The sequence below is a fragment of the Molossus molossus genome, unplaced genomic scaffold, assembly GCF_014108415.1.
Source record: "Molossus molossus isolate mMolMol1 unplaced genomic scaffold, mMolMol1.p scaffold_m16_p_1, whole genome shotgun sequence".
NCBI classification, from domain to species: Eukaryota; Metazoa; Chordata; class Mammalia; order Chiroptera; family Molossidae; genus Molossus; species Molossus molossus.
The window spans coordinates 72,888,303-72,895,733 of NW_023425344.1; the positions used below are offsets into that span (position 1 = coordinate 72,888,303).

At 39.7% G+C, this 7,431-nt stretch overlaps 1 pseudogene; it reads right to left on the reverse strand.

Moving 5' to 3' along the window:
• Positions 1–3,340: 3,340 nt before the first annotated feature.
• On the reverse strand, positions 3,341–3,777 carry LOC118629088 (annotated as a pseudogene).
• Positions 3,778–7,431: the final 3,654 nt, after the last annotated feature.

The following is a 7,431-nucleotide window of genomic DNA, read 5'->3' on the forward strand; positions in this document are numbered from 1 at the left end:
ATACGGAGCAGAATTTTCACTGATACATCACCTAAGGCAACAGAAATAAAGGAGAAAATGAACACATGGGACTACATCAAACTAAAAAGCTTCTGCACAGCAAAAGAAACAATCATCAAAATGGAAAGGCAACCCACTGTATGGGAGAACATCACTGCCAATGATGTATCAGATAAGGGGTTAATTTCCAATATCTATAGAGTACTCCTACAACTCAACAAAAGGAAGACAAAGAACCCAATTAAAAAATGGGCAGAGGAGCTGAATAGACACCGCTCCAAACAGGACATACAAATGGCTAAGAGACATATGAAGAAATGCTCAACATCACTAATCATCAGAGAGATGCAAATTAAAACAACAATGAGGTATCACCTCACACCTGTCAGAATGGCCACCATCAACAAATCATCAAACAACAAGTGTTGGCGAGGGTGTGGAGAAAAGGGGACTCTAATACACTGCTGGTGGGAATGCAGACTGGTGCAGCCGCTATGGAAAACAATATGGTGCTACATCAAAAAATTAAAAATTGAACTACCATTTGACCCAGTGATTCCACTGCTGGGAATATACCCTAAGAAGCCTGAAACACCAATCAGGAAGAATATATGTACCCCCATGTTCATAGCAGCACTATTTACAATAGTTAAGATCTAGAAACAGCCCAAGTGTCCACCAGTAGACGAATGGATAAAAAAGCCGTGGTACATATACACAATGGAGTACTATGCAGCAGTAAGAAAGAAAGATCTCTTATCCTTTGAGACGACATGGAGGGACCTGGAAAGTATTATCCTAAGTGAAAGAAGCCAAGCAGAAAAAGACAAATACCACATGATCTCACTTATATACGGAATATAATGAACATAACAGTCTGAGGAATACAGTAGACCCAGACACATGGAAGTAGGGCACAGACTGACATCCCTCAGAAGAGGGGGTGGGGGGCGTGGGAAGAGATAAACCACAGAACTTATATGCATGTATGCATGACCAATGGACATGGACAACTAAGCCGGGGACGGGGCGGAGGTGGGGTGGGGTGGGGGGTGCCAATGGGGTAAAAAGGTAAAATATCTGTAACAAAAAAATAAATAAAAAAATTCATAAAAAAAAAAATGTCCATAGTACCCAAAGCAATCTATAGATCCAATGCAATCCCTATCAAAATACCAACAACACATTTCACAGAACTAGAGCAAATACTTCAACAGTTCATATGGAACCAAAAAAGACCCCGAATAACCACAGCAATCTTGAAAAAGAACAAAGTAGGTGGGATCACAATACCAGATATCAGGTTATACTACAAAGCCATTGCAATCAAAACAGCCTGGTACTGGCACCAAAAAGGCATATAGATCAATGTAACAGTACAGAGAACCTGGAAATTGACCCAAGAGATTATGCTCAATTAATATTTGACAAAGTTGGCAAGAGCATACAATGAAGTAAAGACAGCTTCTTCAATAAATGGTGTTGGGAAAATTGCACAGCTACATGGAAAAAAATGAAACTAGACCACCAACTTATACCATCCACAAGAATAAACTCAAAATGGATAAAAGACTTAAATGTGACTCATGAATCCATAAAAATCCTAGAAGAAAATGTAGGGAACAACATTTCAGACATCACACGCAGCAGAATTTTCACTGATACAACACCTAAGGCAAGAGAAACAAAGGGAAAAATAAACACATGGGACTACATCAAAGTAAAAAGCTCCTGTACAGCAAAAGAAACAACCATCAATATGGAAACGAAACCCACTGTATGGAAGAGCATAATTGCCAATGATACATCAGATAAGGGGTTAATTTTCAAAATATATAGAGTGCTCATAAAACTTAACAAAAGGAAGACAAAGAGCCCAATTTAAAAATGGGCAGAGGACCTAAATAGACACCTCTCAAAAAATGACATGCAAATGACCAAGAGACATAAAAAAATGCTCAACATCACTAGTCATCTGAGAGATGCAAATGAAAACAACTATGAGGTATCACCTCATACCTATCAGAATGGCTGACATCAACAAATCATCAAACAACAAGTGCTGGTGAGGGTGTGGAGAAAAGGAGACTCTGATATACTGCTGGTAGGAATGCAGACTGGTGCAGCCACTATGGAAAACAATATGGTGTTACCTCAAAAAATTAAAAATTGAACTTCCATTTGACCCAGTGATCCCATATCTAGGAATATACACTAAGAAGCCTGAAACCAATCAGAAAGAATATATGTACCCCCATGTTCATAGTAGCACTATTTACAATAGCTAAGATCTGGAAACAGCCCAAGAGTCCATCAATAGATGAATGGCTAAAAAAGTAGTGGTACATATACACAATGGAGTACTATGCAGCTGTAAGAAAGAAAGATCTCTTATCCTTTGAGACAACATGGAGCGACCTGGAGAGCAGTATGCTGAGCGAAATAAGCCAATCAGAGAAAGACAAATACCACATGATCTCACTTATTCGTGGAATATAATGAACAAAATAAACTGATGAATAAAATAGACCCAGAGACATAGAAAGGATTATGGTTCAGACTGACAGTTTCATACTGACAAACCTCAGAAGAGGGGGTTGTGGGGGATGGGTGAGATAAACCAAAGAATTTATATGCATGTATGCATAACCAATGATCGTAGACAACAGTGCTGGGGCGGTTAGGGAGCGGGATTGGGGGAGGGTGTCTAGTGGGGGAAAGGAGAAACATCTGTAACAAAAATAAATTAATAAAAATTGAAGGAAAGAACGACATAAGCTCATAATTATTGAGCTAAAATGAAGCATATGTGAGGCTACTGTGAAATAATGGGTAGAAGGCTGAAGTTTTTATTTAAAGTCTGGCTCTGCTATTTTGTAGGTGTGTAACCCTGGGCAGGTCAAGCACTCAATTTTTTTCTCCCTTTGTATAGAGACAATAGTGCTATTAAAAGGTACAATGGAAGTACATATAGGGTATCCTGGGGAGTGGTGCCTTTGGGTAAAGCAAAATGTGAGGTTGAGACCTGAAGGATGAGAAAGTGGAATAAAACATCCAGGCTGAGATAAGGCAAAGCTTGGAAGCAAAAGAGTGCACATGGCACTTTTGAATAATTGAAAGTTCAATGTGGCTGGGGCAAGAAGTAGCAACAGTAAAAATGGAAACTGTCATGGAAAGATCATGACATGAGTTGAGACCAGTTGATGAGCTGGTGGTGAAGCACTAAAGATTTTTTTTTGTTTATGTTTTGGTTAGTATTGCTTTGATTTTATTATTATTATTATTTATTATTATTATTATTTGCAGTGTAAAATTTCTATTTAGAATTAGCCAGCCCAGTTTAGATGATCTCAGTTTTGTTGGCAACACCCAAAGCATCACAGTCAGGAGCCAGATGAACATAAGCCTTCTTCTGTCCATCATGTCTGATCAGGGTATTGAACTTGGCCACATCAGTATAATAGAGCTTCTTCGCAGGCTGTTTGATTGGTGTTTGTTGGCCTTGATATCCACAGTGAACACAAGTTTATTGTTGATTTCTATATTCTTCATGGCTGACTTGGTAGTCCGGGGGACCTTGATGATGCCATAGTGGTCAAGCTTGTTTCTCCTGGGGGCGTTCTTCCCAGGATATTTAGGCTACCTTCAGGACCCCAGTATTTCCTGCCATCAGAAGGTGGGTAATGTGCGAATCTTCCTTTTCTGTGTGTGACTGTGGACACCTCTTAGCACTGCTTTCTTTGCCTTCAGAGCCTTTGCTTTGGCTTGGCTTTTGGAGGGTCAGGAGGTCTGGAGACAGAGCTGCAGCCTGTAGATGTTTGTATGTCCCCCAGAGTCCACTATCTGGCTGTCTTCTTTCTTCCCCAAACTCCTTCAACTAGAGCCCCCCAGCGTGGCTGAAATATGTTTTACTTTGATATTAAAATAGAGAGAGCCCTGGCCCACATGCTCAGTGGTTAGAGTACCAGCTGTGCATGGAAGGGTCGAAGGTTCAATTCCCTGTCAAGAGTACATACTTGGGCTGTAGGTTCAATCCCAGCCTGGTTGGGGCACATGGAGGAGGCAACCAATTGATATGTCTCTCTTACATCGATGTTTCTCCTCTCTCCCCCTCCATCCCTCCCTTCCACCCTCTGTGAAAACCAATGGAAAAAATATCCTCAGGTGAGGATTAACACTAAGTAAATAAAAATTAAATTAAATTAAAAATAAAGTAAGGCCCTGGCCGGTTTGGCTCAGCAGTTAGAGTGTTGGCCTGCGGTCCAGAGAGACCCGGGTTCAGTTCCTGCCAAGGGCACATAGCTTGGTTGCAGTTTGTCCCCAGCCCTGGTTGGGTCATGCGGGTGGCAGCCACTCGATGTGTCTTTTTCACATCAATGTTTCTCTCTCTCTTCCTCTCTTTCCCTTCCACCCTATCTGAACAAAAAAATGGAAAAATGTCCTCGGGTGAGGATAAAAAATTTTTTTTAAAAATAAAATAAAATAAAGTAAGGACATAACTGGGTCAGATTAGCCCTTTGGAAACATGGATTATGTTGCAGGTTGGGTAATTAATTGGAGAAGAGTCGAGCTGGACTCCAACAAACCAATGAGAGCACAACTTCTGTCAATGAGGTGAGACCTGAAGGTGAGTAAACTAATGTAGTAGAAATTGAATACTCTGGTTTCTCTTCAGATTGCATAAAACTTTTGTCTTTTCCCCAAGGATCTTATTTATGGCCACCACTTCTCACTGTTCCCTTGTCACATGGCAAACATTTCTACTCCTTGGCTCAGGTTTTGTTCCTTGCTTTTACGTAATTGAACCTAGATTCATTTTTAAAAATTTGTTCCAAATATCTTTCCAATCACAATGGAAAACTATGAATGTTGTGGAACTACAAACCACAGTCAGAGATGTGTATGAATGTCACACTTGTATGACAAGCAAGAGAAATATAGCACTCGTCGTCGCTTGCAAGGTCTGGTTGACCGGCTTGAAAAAGTTGTTCCCAGTGTCTGTAAACAGCTACTGAGCAACTTTAACACAAAGCAACTTTTTTCATACGTCTACTCTTTAATTTACCTGACAAACTTACATTTTGTGTCTTTTGCTCTTTGGGATATATGTCTTTATATAGTAAATACAAATTTTCAAAGCACTAGCTGCACCAGGATTATACTTGTACTAAGAGAACAGGGTCATCAAGGTTATACCAAATTGCTTGATGATGGATTACCCTAGACAGCATTTTCCAAAATCTTTATACAGTATGTCACAAGCAGGTCAAAGATCATGTTACTCTTCTTCTGGGCCCTCTATCTCTAGATGTTCACTCTCACTCTGAGTTATGTACCAGAAGAAGGCCAGAGAGCTTACAGAGGTTTACTATAAGTCACACGAGAAGTCCTAGGAATTCAGGCATCTAAATTGCAACAGCAATGTTGCCTAAGAACTCACAAGCATGGCATCAAATCAAAGGCAAGCTAAAATATAAAATAACAGAATGGCAAATATTAAGGGAGGTGGGCCTCCTTGATTTGGCAAGGTGCAGATAGCGCCTTCAATTTGCTCATCATCTACAGAAAGTGAAATAGTTATTTTGGCAAATGAGGAAATAGTGCTAAGAATGTTTCTTCCTTTCTAAGAAGTATTGTTCTTTCTATGGTGTGCTGTTTTACTGTGATGGAGCATGATCACCCTTCTAACAATGCCATGTGATTTAAAGTTCTTCCATATCAAACTTTATGCTTTAATGTTATTTAGAAATTAGTTTTCTAATTAAAGTAAAAATATTAATTTGACATTTATTAGTCTCATTCACTTCAAAGTTAGGAAAATGTTATATATTTTTTTTATTATTTTGGCAAGCTATTCTTTTCTTTATTATTTTTGTTGTTGTTCATTCTCACCCAAGGATATTTTTCCATTGATTTTTAGATAGACGCGAAGGGCCCTGGCCAGTTTGGCTCAGCGGTTAGAGCCTCGGCCTGCGGTCCAGAGAGACCCGGGTTTGGTTCCCCCTAAGGGCGCGAAACCTCGGTTGCAGTTTGTCCCCGACCTTGCTTGGGTCGTGCGGGAGGCAGCCACTCTATGTGTCCCTTTAACATCAATGTTTCTCTCTCTTTCTCTCTCTCTCCCTCCCACTCTATCTGAACAAAAAATGGAAAAAATGTCCTCGGGTGAGGATAAAAAAAAAAAAGACAGTGGTTCTAAAGAAGTTGGTCCCTCCCTTACTCTGCCCTCAGCCAATCATGTACCTGTCATTTAATGGCTTTGTGGAGATACAGAGTTGGTTCATTCTGAAACGCAACAAGTGAAGAGAGAAGGAAGATAGTCAAAATCTCAGAGCAGATTAATAGCAGGATTGCTCCCGTATAACCTATAGTGTAATTCATTGTTCTCTGGAGATATAATATGTAAATTCAAGTGTAAAAAGAATTAAGAATCCAATAGTAGAAAACTCGTTTTATTTCAATATCTCTGTCATATTATCCAACATATCTTGGGAACAAAGATAAAAATGATGAGTAATTACAACTATTTATTGAGACGTTCCTATGTGCCAGGAACTGTGCTAAGCACGTGGTGTATACTATCTAGTTTAATTTTCATTAAAATTCTATTATGAAGGCTCAGAAAAAATAATTTATTTCCTTGCACTTGCACAATTAATAAGAGAGCTAGGATTCCGATCCAGGAGTTGATAAATTCCAAAAAATCCTGCCGTTCTACTATGCCACATAACTTCCTGTCATCACTGAACAACTTTGATCTTTCCTATGACAGGATACTGCCCATCCATTTGCTCTGGCATCCAGGACCAAGGTGAAATAAAAGGTGTTACTGGGACCACCCATGTTGAAGTTCTGGGCACATTTATCATGCCTGTTTTAAGATTTTTTTTTAAAAGCCCTGGCCAATTTGGCTCAGTGGTTAGAGCGTCGGCCTGCGGTCCGGAGAGACCCGGGTTCGGTTCCCGCTAAGGGCATGTACCTCGGTTGCAGTTTGTCCCCGGCCCTGGTCGGTCGTGCGGGTGGTGACCACTCGATGTGTCCCTTCATGTCGATGTTTCTCTCTCTCCTTCGTCTCTCTCCCTCCCACTCTATCTGTACAAAAAATGGAAAAATATCCTCAGGTGAGGATCAAAAAAAAAAAAAAAATGATTTAAAAAAAAATAATGATGGGGAAAATAATGATATCACGTCTTCATTTGCAAAACAGGAACATGGGAAATCTAGTAAACACCAGAAAAGTAGCTAACCTTATCATTGTTACCTCAACTGTGTCATAATAGAAATAATTTTAAAATAAAACAACAGTCCCGTATCCATGCTTGATTTGATCTCTCAAGTTTCTAATAATATGCTCACAATACCACTCATCTTCACTTCTTTTGTATTCTGACCATCTATACTGAAACCAATCATTTCCGTTCATATAAAGTGCTC